Source organism: Lissotriton helveticus, chromosome 1_1 (genome assembly GCF_964261635.1).
Source record: "Lissotriton helveticus chromosome 1_1, aLisHel1.1, whole genome shotgun sequence".
Taxonomy (NCBI): domain Eukaryota; kingdom Metazoa; phylum Chordata; class Amphibia; order Caudata; family Salamandridae; genus Lissotriton; species Lissotriton helveticus.
The window spans coordinates 298,582,984-298,598,476 of NC_136057.1; the positions used below are offsets into that span (position 1 = coordinate 298,582,984).

Sequence of the window (15,493 nt, forward strand, 5' to 3'; positions counted from 1 at the left end):
GTGATTAGGACCAAACAACAATACTTAACGGCCCTCACAGTTTCACTTTCCTCTCCTAAAGAGCTCTTCAGGATCGTGGACTCTCTTATATCTCTCCAGACCCCCGATCCGGTAATTGCATCTCAGGAGCTCTGCAATAGGATAGCTTCTTTCTTTCAGTCCAAAATATCGGACATCTATACTGCCCTGGAATCGCAGAGATCCGTTACCGTGGAGCCTCCGGCTCCCGTTGTTTTAGACTCTGTTTCCACAGAGCTGTCTCCGTCCGAAGGCTTGGAATCTTTCCCTCCTCTCTCCTTACTGGATCTAGAGATTCTTCTCAACAAAATTAAATCTGGGTCACCGCTGGTTGCTTGTCCTCTAAAGATCCTCAAGCAGTGTAGAGAATCCCTCTTGAGCCCTCTGGTCGACATCATGAATAGGGCGCTGAGGGAGGGTGTTTTTCCACAGCAGTGGAAAAAGGCTGTAGTAAAACCACTGCTCAAGAAACCCTCTCTTGACCCGGGGGTACTAAAAAACTTTCGCCCCATCTCACTGCTCCCTGCTCCCGCAAAGATGTTAGAAGCTCACTTAAATAAACATTTTGCTGCCTTTGTGGAGAGTTCGGGCTGTTTGGATCTTTCCCAGCATGGGTTCAGGAGGGAACATAGCACCGAGTCTGCCCTCATCATAGTGCTTGATAATATCCGCATGCACGTGGATTAGGGACAGACTTCCCTCCTGATCCTTTTAGACCTCACGGCTGCCTTCGATACCCTTTCTCCCCCGGTCTTAACATCTCGACTGAGGGAGATTGGGGTTCGGGGTGCGGCCCTGGGGCTCCTTTCCTCCTTTCTTGATCATAGAGAGCAAAGGGTCATGCTGGGCAAATTTCTATCTCCATCCCTGTCTGTGCAATGTGGGGTCCCGCAGGGGTCGGCTCTTAGCCCCACCCTTTTTTACATTTATGTGACCCCCCTTGCCAGACTTATTAGATCTTTTGGGATGGAGGTAGTTTCCTATGCGGATGACACCCAGATCCTCGTCTCTCTCTCCCAGTCAGTTACGTCGACTGCCTCCAATTTTAGATCTTGTATGGAGGCAGTCGGCCAATGGATGATTCACAATTCATTAAAACTGAACGGGGAGAAGACTGAGGTGATGGTGTTTGGAGGAAAGGAGGAGATTTGGTCAGGTGAGTGGTGGCCAGATTCACTAGGTGCCTGTCCTGATCCTACCTCCTTAGCTAAAAACCTCGGGGTTATGATTGATCCCACCCGTAGTATGTGCCAACAGGTCAACAGGACTGTATCGACCTGTTGGGGTATCATCCGCATACTAAGGAAAATCAGGCACTATCTTTCTTTGCAGGCAAGAAAGCAACTTGCCGTTGCCCTTCTAGGCTCTCGTCTGGACTACTGCAATGCGCTGTATGCGGGACTGAATAAAAGTCAGCTGCAGCGCTTGCAGGTGGTCCAGAATGCTGCGGCCAGATTTGTTCTGGACCTACCCCGACGTGCCTCTGCCACCTCTGCCAGGAAGCAGCTCCACTGGCTTCCTGTTGAGGACCGGATACTTTTTAAGACTATGTGCATGGTCTATAAGGCTTTAGCAAAAAATAGCCTCACTGGCATTGGATCCATCTTGTCTCCTTACAATCCTGGCAGGAATCTTCGTTCCTCAAACAGACTTCTTCTTTCAGTTCCGCGTATTCGGAAAACCAGATGGGGTGGTAAAGCTTTTTCCAATCTGGCCCCCAAATGGTGGAACGCTCTCCCGCTTGAACTAAGGTCTCTTCCCACCCTACAATTATTTAGAACTACTCTGAAGACCCACCTCTTTGTGCGCGCGTACCTGTAGTTGTGCTTTGCATTTTTGATTTCCTTTTGATAGGCGCCTTGACACCTTCGGGTTTTAGTTTGCGCAGTACAAATTGCCTAATAAATAAATAAATAAATGAATCCAGTGGCAAAATGTCCATAAAATTCCAGACTTCCCTCAAATTTCCCTACAACACCCACCCTCCTACCCCCATAGTCAAATATATTTATACAGCATTGCTTTAGCTGAATGTCTTCCAACTCTCCAAAATCCTTTTGATTTATGAGTGTGAAAGGAGAGCCAGACCTGAGCTTTCCTTTTATGTGATCCCAGCAAGGCCGCTATTTCCACTTCTCCATCAGTTTGTACAGTCGAAGAGGACAGCATTAATAATGGGAAACAACCTTTACAACGCAACTTTTACAACGCACTACCATTACAACGAAACTTTTACAACGAAACATCCATTCCAACGCATGCAATTACAACGCAACCATTACAACGCATGACACTACAACACACACCACTACAGCGCATGTCATTACAACTCAGTCATTACAACGCATACCATTACAACGCATAACATTACCATCCAACACTACCCTACTGTTGCACCCCCTGGAGTTAGAATAGTAATTTTACCCCTACACTATCCAACACTTACCCTACTGTTACACCCCCTGGAGTTAGAATAGTAATTTGTACCCCTACACTATCCAACACTTACCCTACTGTTACACCCCCTGGAGTTAGAATAGTAATTTGTACCCCTATACTATCCAATACTTACCAAACATGCAATGTAATGTTATGCGTTGTAATGGTATGTGTTGTAAAGTTATTATGCGTTGTAATGGAATGCGTTGTAAATGTCGTTTTTAAAATTTAGTTGTAATGGCATACGTTGTAATGGAATGCATTGTAATGGATGTTGCATTGTAAAAACATGCGTTGTAAAGGTATGCGTTGTAAAAGTGTGCGTTGTAACGTCATACATCCATAATAATACATTACTCTCCTCATCCGAACTATCCAAACCATCTTCAATGGTTTTGACAGTGTGCATGGAGGGTTTTGGGGTACTTTTCTACTGCACTTGAAACAAGTCTGATTTAGAGCAAAACAGAATTTGGCATTCCCTAGATGTAACTTACTACCGCACCTGTAACATATAAGCTCTGGTTTGTTGAATTTTGCCTTACTAAATGATGTTTCAGAACTCCGTGCTTTACTAGACACTATTTCAGAATTCTGACTTGGGCTAGAATTAAAAATATATTTGGCACTTAATTGTTTAACATCACTGAACTTGGTAGTTTTGTTTATTTAACACATGCACTGTTGGAAATGTTCAATGCTCCTGGCAAGTTTAAGGGCTGTTTCGAGATCGGGATCCATAGTGGAAAGTAGCTTCTCTTGGACATTTTTATTAATGTTTCTTTAAATTAATTGGTCACAAACAATTTCATCTTTGAACACTCTGTAATTACAAGTGGCAGACAAAGGGGTCGATTAGGATGGCGGACGGAAGGACGTCCGCCGTCCTGGAGTAGGCGGAAAACACAATTTTTCTGTCCGCCTGCCGCCATATTAGGATGGGAAACACTGTCAAATTTCCGTACGCGGCAGAAGAGCACGCACCGCCGCGGAAGTACAACCGACCCCGCGGCGGACGCACCCAATCCCAGGAAGGGGAGTACCTGCCAGGGTTGTGACGTTGGAAGGGGGAGTGTCATGTTAGAGAAACTACATTGACGATCGCACCAATATATACACAATTGAAGTACACAACCAGGAATGACAACGACAAACAACAAAACATGATTTACTAGCTTTATTCAACATAATAGGTGTATAATATCAGAGTATTCAAGAGCATGGGCACTGGGTACAACAGAGCATGTACATCACTGGCAGCACGCGAGAAGGCAGAATGCAGTATCAGAACAGCAACAGGGCATCGTGGCCAACAGAGCAGGTACATCACTCGCAGCACATGAGAGGGTTGAATGCAGTATCAGAACAGCAACAGGGCATTGTGGTCAACAGAGCAGGTACATCAGAGGCAGCAAATGAGAGGGGCTAAGTGCATCAACAGTCCATTGCACTGAACAGGTACATCAGAGGCAGCACATGAGAGTGGCTAAGTGCATCAACAGTCCATTGCACTGAACATATACATCAGAGGCAGCACGTGAGAGGGCAGAATGCAGTATCAGAACAGCAACAGGGCATTGTGGCCAACAGAGCAGGTACATCAGAGGCAGCAAATGAGAGGGGCTAAGTGCATCAACAGTCCATTGCACTGAACAGGTACATCAGAGGCAGCACATGAGAGGGCAGAATGCAGTATCAGAACAGCAACAGGGCATTGTGGCCAACAGAGCAGGTACATCAGAGGCAGCAAATGAGAGAGGCTAAGTGCATAAACAGTCCACTGCACTGAACAGGTACATCAGAGGCAGCACATTAGAGTGGCTAAGTGCATCAACAGTCCATTGCACTGAACAGGTACATCAGAGGCAGCACAGGAGAGGGGCTAAGTGCATCAACAGTCCATTGCACTGAACATGTACATCAGAGGCAGCACATGAGAGGGCAGAATGCAGTATCAGAACAGCAACAGGGCATTGTGGCCAACAGAGCAGGTACATCAGAGGCAGCAAATGAGAGGGGCTAAGTGCATCAACAGTCCATTGCACTGAACAGGTATATCAGAGGCAGCACATGAGAGGGCAGAATGCAGCATCAGAACAGCAACAGCTTCAACAACCAACCAACGCACACCATTACAGAACAACTAACCCTCCAACACTACCCTCTACGCCTGGACCCCTATCAGCATCGAAGACACCATCCGCACGATGAACTCCATCCACTCCGGATCACCGACCGACCCCTGCCCTCACCACGTCTTCAACAAGGCCGACGCTGTCATCGCACCCCACCTGCGAGACATCATCAACACATCCTTCGACACCACCATCTTCCCTGAGAGCTGGAAACACGCCGAACTCAGCGCTCTACTCAAGAAACCAACAGCGGACCCCACCGACCTCAAGAATTACCGCCCCATCTCGCTCCTCCCGTTTCCAGCCAAAGTCATCGAGAAGACCGTCAACAAGCAGATGGCCGCCTTCCTCGAGACGAACGGATCCCTCGACCCCTCACAGTCCGGCTTCCGAGCCAATCACAGCACCGAGACCGCCCTCATCGCCGCCACCGATGACATCCGAGCCCTGATGGACAATGGAGAAACAGCGGCCCTCATCCTCCTAGACCTCTCCGCGGCTTTCGACACGGTCTGCCACCGCACCCTAGTACAGCGCCTCAACAACGCCGGAATCCAGGGGAAGGCACTGGAATGGATCATCTCCTTCCTCGACGGAAGAACACAGAGAGTCCGCCTACCACCGTACAAGTCAGAGGCCACCGAAGTCATCTGCGGCGTCCCCCAAGGATCCTCTCTGAGCCCCACCCTCTTCAACGTCTACATGAGCCCCCTCGCGGCCATCGTACGCAAACACAACCTCAGCATAATCTCCTACGCCGACGACACCCAGCTGATCCTCTCCCTGACCAACGACCCCGCCGCCGCCAGAGCCAACCTGCACGAAGGGATGAAAGAGGTAGCCGAGTGGATGACGACCAGCCGCCTGAAACTGAACTCGGACAAGACGGAGGTCCTCATCCTGGGCTCCTCACCCTCCGCCTGGGACGACTCCTGGTGGCCTCCCGCCCTGGGCACCGCACCCAAACCGACAGACCATGCACGCAACCTGGGCGTCATCCTGGACTCCTCCCTCTCCATGACCAGGCAAGTCAACAACGTCTCCTCGGCTTGCTTCAACATCCTACGCATGCTACGGAAGATCTTCTGGTGGATCCCCACCGAGACCAGGAAGACCGTCACCCAGGCCCTCGTCACCAGCCGACTGGACTACGGCAACGCCCTCTACGCCGGTACCACCGCCAAGCTCCAGAAGAGACTCCAGCGGATCCAGAACGCCTCAGCAAGACTCATCCTCGACATCCCACGAACCAGCCACATCTCCGGACATCTGAGAGACCTTCACTGGCTCCCCGTCAACAAAAGAATCACCTTCCGCCTCCTCACCCACGCACACAAAGCCCTACACGACCAAGGCCCGAGCTACCTCAACAGCCGAGTCAACTTCTACGCTCCCAAACGCCACCTCCGATCAGCCAACCACGCCCTCGCCGCCATCCCCCGCATCCGAAGAACGACTACAGGAGGAAGGTCCTTCTCCTACCTGGCCGCCAAGACCTGGAACTCCCTCCCGACCGACCTGCGCCTGACCCAAGACCACCTCTCCTTCAGGAAGAAGCTGAAGACCTGGCTGTTCGAGCAGTAGCGGCACCCCCGCCCCCCCCCCCCCAGCGCCTTGAGACCCTACGGGTATGTAGCGCGCTTTATAAGTGTCACTGATTGATTGATTTATAAGTGTCACTGATTGATTGTGGCCAACAAAGCAGGTACATCAGAGGCAGCAAATGAGAGGGGCTAAGTGCATCAACAGTCCATTGCACTGAACAGGTACATCAGAGGCAGCACATGAGAGGGCAGAATGCAGTATCAGAATAGCAACAGGGCATTGAGGCCAACAGAGCAGGTACATCAGAGGCAGCAAATGAGAGTGGCTAAGTGCATCAACAGTCCATTGCACTGAACATGTACATCAGAGGCAGCACGTGAGAGGGCAGAATGCAGTATCAGAACAGCAACAGGGCATTGTGGCCAACACAGCAGGTACATCACTGGCTACCCATGTGCGTGTGTCAAGCGACCCGTCACAAGGACAATAATAATGTCAGGGTGGTTACATTCGTCAATCTACAAACAAAGTAAAATGACATGTGAGTGATGGCAACTAAACCTCACACCACAGAATCTGGTGGAGTGCTTGAACTACTCACCTCGGACACACTTCCAGCACCAGAAACTGGAGTGTGAGACACAGCCACCGATCTACTGACTGACACATGAGCCATAGACCCAGACACACCGCCAGCAACAGGAGTGTGAGACACAGCCACCGATCTACTGACTGACACATGAGCCATAGACCCAGACACACCGCCAGCACCAGCAACAGGAGTGTGAGACACAGCCACAGACCTACTGACTGACACATGAGCCATAGACCCAGACACACCGCCAGCACCAGCAACAGGAGTGTGAGACACAGCCACCGATCTACTGACTGACACATGAGCCATAGACCCAGACACACCGCCAGCACCAGGAACAGGAGTGTGAGACACAGCCACAGCTCTAGTGACTGACACATGAGCCATAGACCCAGACACACCGCCAGCACCAGAAACAGGAGTTTGAGACACAGCCACAGATCTGCTGACTGACACATGAGCCATAGACCCAGACACACTGCCAGGACATGTCCCTGTACACTGACCAACAAATACCATGCCTGCATCTGACACATGAGAGTGGCGGACACACACAGTGCCAGTACCTGCAACAGGAGAGGCCACAACTGACACAGTGCTACTACATGATGCATGACAGCGTACAATAGACACAGTGCCACTATCTGGGGACAGCTGTACTGGAGCGACATTGGGGTGGTCAGGTCTCACTGGTGTGTGTCTCTGTTTTTTTGTGAAATGTAGGGGCACACCGGACATGACTGGACGGGTAAGTGGAGTGGCATCATCAGACATGAAAGGTGGATCATATGCTTGTGGTGGTCTGCTCTCTGGGGACGTGCTGGACCCTGCCTGACGTTTGCTGTGGGCCTGCCTTCTGCCCTCTGCATCATGTGTAATGGGGGATGCAACAACAGTGTATTCCTTCCTCTGCTTCTGCGGGGCGTGGATGGGAGTAGAGGTATGGGGGGACTCCACCGCTGACACATGTGTTGTATGTTCCTTAAACATCATCCTCAGTGCAGCCAGGGGTGAGATATGCCTGTCCTTGATGGTGCTCGTGTCCATGGGTGAACCCTTGGCCATGGGATGTGCCTTGGACGTAGGAGGTGTCCTGTCTCTGGAATGTCCCTGATCCCTGGGCGGTGCCCTGTCCCTGGGTGCAGACTTGTCCATTGTAGTGTCCCTCTCCTTTGAGGCTACCTTGCCCTTGGGAGTGTCCCTGCTCTTGGGAGGTGCCCTTTCCTTTGTAGTGTCCTTGTCCTTGGGAGTGTCCCTGCTCCTGGGAGGTGCCCTTTCCTTGGTAGTATCCTTGTCCTTGGGAGTGTCCCTGCTCCTGGGAGGTGCCCTTTCCTTGGTAGTGTCCTTGTCCTTGGGAGTGTCCCTGCTCTTAGGAGGTGTCCTTTCCTTGGTAGTGTCCTTGTCCTTGGGAGTATCCCTGCTCTTGGGAGGTGCCCTTTCCTTGGTAGTGTCCTTGTCCTTGGGAGTGTCCCTGCTCTTGGGAGGTGCCCTTTCCTTGGTAGTGTCCTTGTCCTTGGGAGTGTCCCTGCTCTTGGGAGGTGCCCTTTCTTGGTAGTGTCCTTGTTCTTGGGAGTGTCCCTGGACTTGGGCTGTGCCCTTGCCTTGGGAGTTACTTTTGTGGGGGATGCCTGTGTAGCATGTGAATCCATTTCCCCCAACACCCCTTGATGTTCCTGTGTGTCAACTCCAGTGTAGCTCACGTCGTCTTCTGCGAAAGACATCCCAGTCCTAGGGGATGGTGTCTGTGCCCTCTGTGCCCTGCCTTGCTGCCTGTGGCTGCTCCGAGTGTAAAAACCTGAATAAGAGGCCTGGTCTGATAACTCACTCTCCCCTGTAACATCAAGTGGTGTGGATGGTGGTACAGAAGTAGCACCCTGTCTATGCGACTGTACAATGGCTGATGACACAGTGTTTGCCAATGACTGAACTGTTCTGTGGAGACCAGCAACATCGCCATGCATCCCCTCCATGAATGACACCACCTGCCCCAACTTCCTATCGTGGTCTTGGAATGCATTGATCATGTTGGTCTGCCCTACACACAGCTGTCACAGCAGATCAACAGCCTCTGCACAAAGTGCACTTTGTGTCACAGGGGCAGGCTCCGCGGTGCCTGCACCGAAGGCAACTCTGCTCCCCTCCTCTGGTGAGCACGAGCAGTACATGTTGCAGTGGGTGGCAGTGTGGGCCCTGTGTGCTGTGTCCCGACTGAAGATGTCGATTGCCGAATCCCAGTCTGTGACAACAGTGCTGACTCACCAACACTTTCTGAGGATGAGGACGATGGTGTCTCCACATGTGAGTCCTCAGGGACGGTTCTGTCCCCCTCTCCGTGGCTGCCCTCTTCAGTCTCAGTCTGCATGTGTGTCATCTCGGATCCGGATGCATTACCACCACTCATCTCCATCGTCTGTGTGTCAGTGCCCTCGGCCAAAGCTGGAAGAGAGAGAGAGAAGAGATGTTAACCTAAGTGTCACACTCACGTACTGAAGGTTAAATAGTCACACGGTTCCTTACAGTCGATTGACATGTAGCCCCCATCCTGTACACGAACCACCCCTACCACACATCCTCACATCATAGATCCGTGGGTGTCAGTGAAACATGTACATCATACAAACAGGGCAAGTGCATGCAGACCACAACACATGTCATGCCATGGGACACCAGACCTCAACGGCATGTCCTGAAACCCTCAAAAACAAATCAACTGGTATGACCACCTGGCGGACATGGAGGCTACCGCTCACTCCGCTAATGTCACCAACATGCAATATATGCAAAAGATACGCACCACGGATGTCACTACTGTGTCTGAGCACGAATACATGCATGCACTCACAAGTTACAGACACATAGAGTCTGCTTACCTCTAGTTTGCTGTTGATCCCCTCTCAGCCGGGCGGACAGGTCAGGATGCGTCACAGCAATTATGCGGTGCATTAGAGGTGTCATGGTGCGTCGGCCAGGGCGGACTGTTCTTGGAATGATCCCCAGTGTCATCTACACAACATTCTTGCTGAGCCTTGATATGTCGTCCCAGCGCTTGTGGCAGTGTGTGTGTTGTTTATTGCACACCCCCACTGCCCGTACATCACGTGCTATGGTCCTCCACACGGCCTTGCGAAGGTGCAGCTTCACCTACCAGGATGGGAGACAAGAGGGGAACGTCAGTGGACTGTTTGACATTCATAAACATTGCAGAAACACGTATCTCCATGCAGCCATGCGCAGTACAACACATGTGAAGGTCCCACAGCACACCGCCAAGCTTGCAGAAGCAAGGAGTCAGTGACCACCTCATGCCCACCAACATGTTACCCACTGCACTTACCACCTGTCCGGGGCACCCTAGAGCCGTTCATAGTGGCTGAGCACACCGTCCACAAGGACATCCAGCTCCGCTGCGGTGAAGGGACGAGACCGGATCTCTCGCACTCTCGACATGGCAAGGTCCAGGACTGTGGCACTACAGCAGCAGTTGTTGGATAGCTCTGGAGCAGCAGGTGGAGGTGACGGTCGCAGGCAGCAGTTGTTAGATAGCTCTGGAGCAGCAGGTGGAGGTGACGGTCGCAGCCAGCAGTTGTTGGATAGCTCTAGAGCAGCAGGTGGAGGTGACGGTCGCAGGCAGCAGTTGTTGGATAGCTCTGGAGTAGCAGGTGGAGGTGACGGTCGCAGGCAGCAGTGGCTGGAAGCAGTGAATGTGTGCAGAAAATCTTCACACATATATAGGGCCCTGAGCTCATATCAGTGGCACACGTCTGCAGCAATTGGTTTCCCCTGGATCCATCATTCAAAAAGAGCCAATGACTCGCATTGGTGTGGCGGTGCACGTCTTCCGCAATTTTTGAATGCGCTTACGCGTAACCTGTTCCCATTGGCTACATGTGCACGGACCGTCACGTTCACACACCGGCAACCGCATGTGCGCGCTACCGCGACGGTGCATCATTTAAAAATAATCACTCACTGGCGCCGCTATGGCTGTGCACGCATTCCGCTGGGGCGGTGCAGGCCAACACATACATTTGATGATGCAATCTGGAATGGCAGTTGAGAAACCCCCTTACAGTGTTATTGAGGCACCCACCGCCAATCCCTGCCGGTCACCCACTGCCAATCCAGGCCGGGCACCCACCGCCAGTCCAGGCCGGTCACCCACCACCAATCCAGACCTGGCACCCACCGCCAGTCCAGGCCGGTCACCCACCACCAATCCAGGCCGGGGACCCACCGCCAGTCCAGGCCGGTCACCCACCGCCAATTCAGACCGGGTACCCATTGCCAATCCAGGCCGGTCACCCACCACCAATCCAGGCCGGGCACCCAGCGCCAGGCCAGGCCGGTCACCCACCGCCAGGAATGGCCGGTCACCCTCCGTCAGGACTGGGCGGTGCCAGGACTGGCGGTGGGTGACCGGCCGGGACTGGCGGTGGGTGACGGGCCTGGATTGGCGGTAGGTGCCCGGCCTGGATTGGCGGTGGGTGCCCAGCCATTCCTGGCAGTGGGTGACCAGCCTGGACTGGCGGTGGGTGCCCGGCCGGGACTGGCGGTGGGTGACCGGCCTGGATTGGCGCTGGGTGACCGGCTGGGACTGGCGGTGGGTGACCGGCCTGGATTGGCGGTGGGTGACCGGCCTGGACTGGCACTGGGTGACCGGCCTGGACTGGCGCTGGGTGACCGGCCGGGACTGGCGGTGGATGACCGGCCTGGATTGGTGGTGGGTGCCCGGCCATTCCTGGCGGTGGGTGACCGGCCTGGATTAGCGCTGGGTGACCGGCCGGGACTGGCGGTGGGTGACCGGCCTGGATTGGCGGTGGGTGCCCGGCCATTTCCGGCGGTGGGTGCCCGGCCATTCCTGGCGGTGGGTGCCCGGCCTGGATTGGTGGTGGGTGACCGGCCTGGACTGGCGCTGGGTGACCGGCCTGGATTGGTGGTGGGTGACCGGCCTGGACTGGCGCTGGGTGACCGTCCGGGACTGGCGGTGGGTGACCGGCCTGGATTGGCGGTGGGTGACCGGCCTGGACTGGCGCTGGGTGACCGGCCGGGACTGGCGGTGGGTGACTGGCCTGGATTGGCGGTGGGTGACCGGCCTGGACTGGCACTGGGTGACCGGCCTGGTCTGGCGCTGGGTGACCGGCCGGGACTGGCGCTGGGTGACCGGCCTGGATTGGGGGTGGGTGCCCGGCCATTCCTGGTGGTGGGTGACCAGCCTGGATTGGCGGTGGGTGACAGGCCTGGACTGGTGCTGGGTGCCCGGCCGGGACTGGTGGTGGGCGAGGCAAAGACACTGTAAGGGGTTTTCTCAACTGCCATTTCAGATTGCATCATCAATGTATGTGTTGGCCTGCACCGCCACCGCGGAATGCGTGCACTGCCATAGCGGCGCCAGTTAATGGTTGATTTCAAATGATGCACCGTTGCGGTAGTGCGCACATGCATTTTGCGGGGTGTAACCGGGATGGTCATTGACCATACACCATATGTCATGCTTAATTGCTGTGTAATCGGTCATCTTCTGTGTTGGTGGAAGGCGTCCCCAGATGGCGTATGTACACACACTGCATGTCTCCGCACACATGTAATCTTCTTAGTAGTACGTGTGTGTCAGGACATGTCCAGAATGCTGGAAGAATATTGATGTGTAGTCTATGGACCGCGTCCACGTGCGACATTCCTGTCCATTTGTTGCATGTGTGCTTAGACTGTAGACCTTGCCAGTGGTTAACAAAGGCTAGTGATGTGGGCCAAAGTTGCATCAGATGTGCATGGTGAGGTGTTGTCGACTTGGTCATGGGGACACACGTTTTCATTTCTATACATCTACACAGTACCGCAAAGGTGTGTACACACATTCATTAGCTGTTGTGAATGTGTGGTTTGTGTGTGCAAGTATCAATGATGTGTGTGTACATGCGCTCTGTGTATGCGTGTCTGTTGTTGTGTGACCATGCATGTCAGCTGAGGGGGCATTGTAGGTGTGTTCATGGGTGCATGAAGACAAGGAGGGTGTGTTCCAATTTCATGTTGTTTGTGCACGTACATGTGTGTCTGTGTGGACGCTTGTCCGCATATGTGCCCTCAGTCATGTGTTGTTGCAAGATGTTTGAACATGTGTGCAATTTACATTGTACATGTTAGCCCACAGGATGTTTTTTGTGGTTGTACATTGTGTGTGTAGTCAGCTCTATTGTCTTATATATTGTTCCGGTCACACATATCATCCCTGTCTGCAACATGTCTTATTAGCATTGTGTTGCTCAAGATGTGATAGTGTTGCACAACTATGCGTTGTTGGTCATTTGACATCTGCTGCCATCTACTCCCACACAGGAGGGCCCAAATGTGCATCGACCATACACTGTGCTGGAGGACATGGTTGACGAGAAGGTGATCCGCAAATACCGGCTTGACCGACTGAGATTGCAGGAGCTTGTCACACAATTGTCACCTCATCTGCTGCCACGCAGGACATATCCTGGAGCGTTCACACCCACAGCAAAGGTGATGGCGGCACTTAATTTCTTTGCGACTGGCACTTTCCAGTACACAGTTGGTCATGCGGGAGGGATGTCACAATCCATGTTCAGCATGGTACTGCGGGATGTTCTGAATGTCATGATGCTTTACAAGGATGATTACATCCATTTTCCACGCCCGGCACAGTTGGCAGCAGCCAAAGGGGACTTTTATGCCCTGGCCCAGTTACCACACGTAGTGGGTTCCATTGATGGAACACATATTGGTCTCATACCACCCCAGGCACGTGAAGCTGTATATAGGAATCGGAAGCACTACCATTCGATCAATGTTCAAATGGTGTGCCTGGCTGACAACATCATCTCGCATGTGTGTGCCAGATTTCCCGGTTCCGCCCATGACTCCCACATCATGCAGAGCAGCATTGTCCCCCAACTGATGGCTAATCTGCGTCCAGAACGTGCATGGCTTGTAGGTGAGTGTGCTGAAAGGACAATTGTGTTGTCAGTGTGTTGTGAGGACAATTGTGTTGTATGTGTGGCATGTTGTTCCCACAAATCCTGGTAATGAAATTTGTGTCTGTCATCACCCCACCTAGGCGACTCTGCGTACCCAAACCGGCCGTGGCTGCTGAGCCCCATCAGGAATTCTACTACCCCTGGTGAATTGCGTTATAATGATGCCCATGGGAGGACACGTCGAGTGATAGAACGTACTTTTGGACTGCTGAAGTCTAGGTTTCGCTGCCTTGACAAAACCGGAGGGGCCCTGCCATACTCACCAGGCAAAGTATGCAAAATCGTGATTGCATGCTGCATGCTACACAACCTGGCCTTGCGCAATAACATTGAACTGATCATGGACCCTGAAGACCAACAGGTTGCTCGGCCTCCCATCCCACCCATGTCGACTGATGAGGATAGTGGTGAGGAAGAAGGTGTGGACCAGAGGCGTCAGCTAATTGATCGCTATTTCCCTTGAATGTGAGTAACTACCGCTTGTGCAGCCAGACAATGCGTGATGTATGTTTGGTGGTGGAGTGTAGATGTGGTGTGTCTATGATTCCTGTTCTGGTATATTCTGTTTGCAAATGTGTGTGTTAGATGGTGTACATGCAATGCTCCCTGATGTGTGTCCTGTGATCCACTTAATTGGTGATGAGTGTGGTTTGTGGGATGTTGCAGTACAGTGTGTTGTGATGGGTGTGAATCAATGTCCTGACCTGTGTTTGTTGTTCTCTCATTATCCCTAGGTCACTCCCACAGAGGCATGATTCTCAACTACATTGATCCCTGCACCTGGTAACGTTACATTCTAAGACAATCATGTGATTAAAACATGGAGGCCACACATCATTGAGGGTTTACGTGATGTTTATTTACAGGTTGAGGATTGATGTTGGTGCATATTTACAAAGAAGTGTTGGTGGGGGAGTGAGAGTTGAAGGTCATGGCAGATGAAAACACCGTGGGGACACCACAATGTGTGATGTCCAGCTAGTCCAACAGACGTGTGGCAATGGTTGGCATTATGGGACAGGATAGTTTGCAGGGTGAATGGCAGGCTCAGACAAGGGTGAAGTCATTGGCGCCCCCTCTTAGAGCGGGTAGATGGAGCAACACCACTGCTCTCACCTGCATCCAGCCTCGGACAGCCCCTCCGTCTTGTAGCCGGAGCGGAGACAGCTGTGGGGGCAGGCTGGTCAGGGGCCACCTCCCTGTCCGTGGGCTCAGGTGTGGGTGGCGGTGGTGTTGGGGAGCGGTCCCGCTGGGCACTAAGGTGAGGGGGTGGTGGTGTGGCAAGGGATAGCCAGTCCCTCCACAGAGCATTTTGCTGGCCCATGAGGTCCACAATTTGGCCTATGCGGGTATCAATTGACCGCAACAGATGACTGCTCTCTTGTGAGTCTTGGTGGGCCCGATCGGCATGTGCCTGCGACCGCTCATAGGAAGCATTGACTCTGGCGATGGCTTCCAGGGTTTCGGCGCCAGGATGGGGTGGGTGTCCTTCCCCACCTCGCCGGAGAACTGCACTCCTGGTTGTGAGCTGTGCCCTCACCTGTGTCCTCTCACGTACACTCTCCCTGCTTGCCTGGGATGTAGATGGTCCATCATCGGCTGATGGGTCAGGCAGGGTGGCACAGGCAGAAGTGGTGGTGGTGGTGTGATGTTTTCTTATAGGTTCTGTATCGATCCCCCTATTCCTGACCCTGTTCTGGTTAACAAGTTAACTAGCAGCCATCCCATGATGCAGAAACCGTTATCTGATTAAGCCACACTAC

At 52.8% G+C, this 15,493-nt stretch overlaps 1 long non-coding RNA gene across 1 annotated transcript in view; it reads left to right on the top strand.

The window, feature by feature from the left end:
• LOC144769429 (uncharacterized) overlaps nucleotides 1-13,895 on the top strand; it is a 110,027-nt gene extending 96,132 nt beyond the window's left edge. Inside the window, exons 5-6 of the long non-coding RNA XR_013598696.1 lie at nucleotides 13,066-13,236; nucleotides 13,811-13,895. This is a non-coding gene — a long non-coding RNA (uncharacterized LOC144769429). The remainder of the gene's footprint in view (nucleotides 1-13,065; nucleotides 13,237-13,810) is intronic.
• The last annotated feature ends 1,598 nt before the right edge of the window (nucleotides 13,896-15,493 follow it).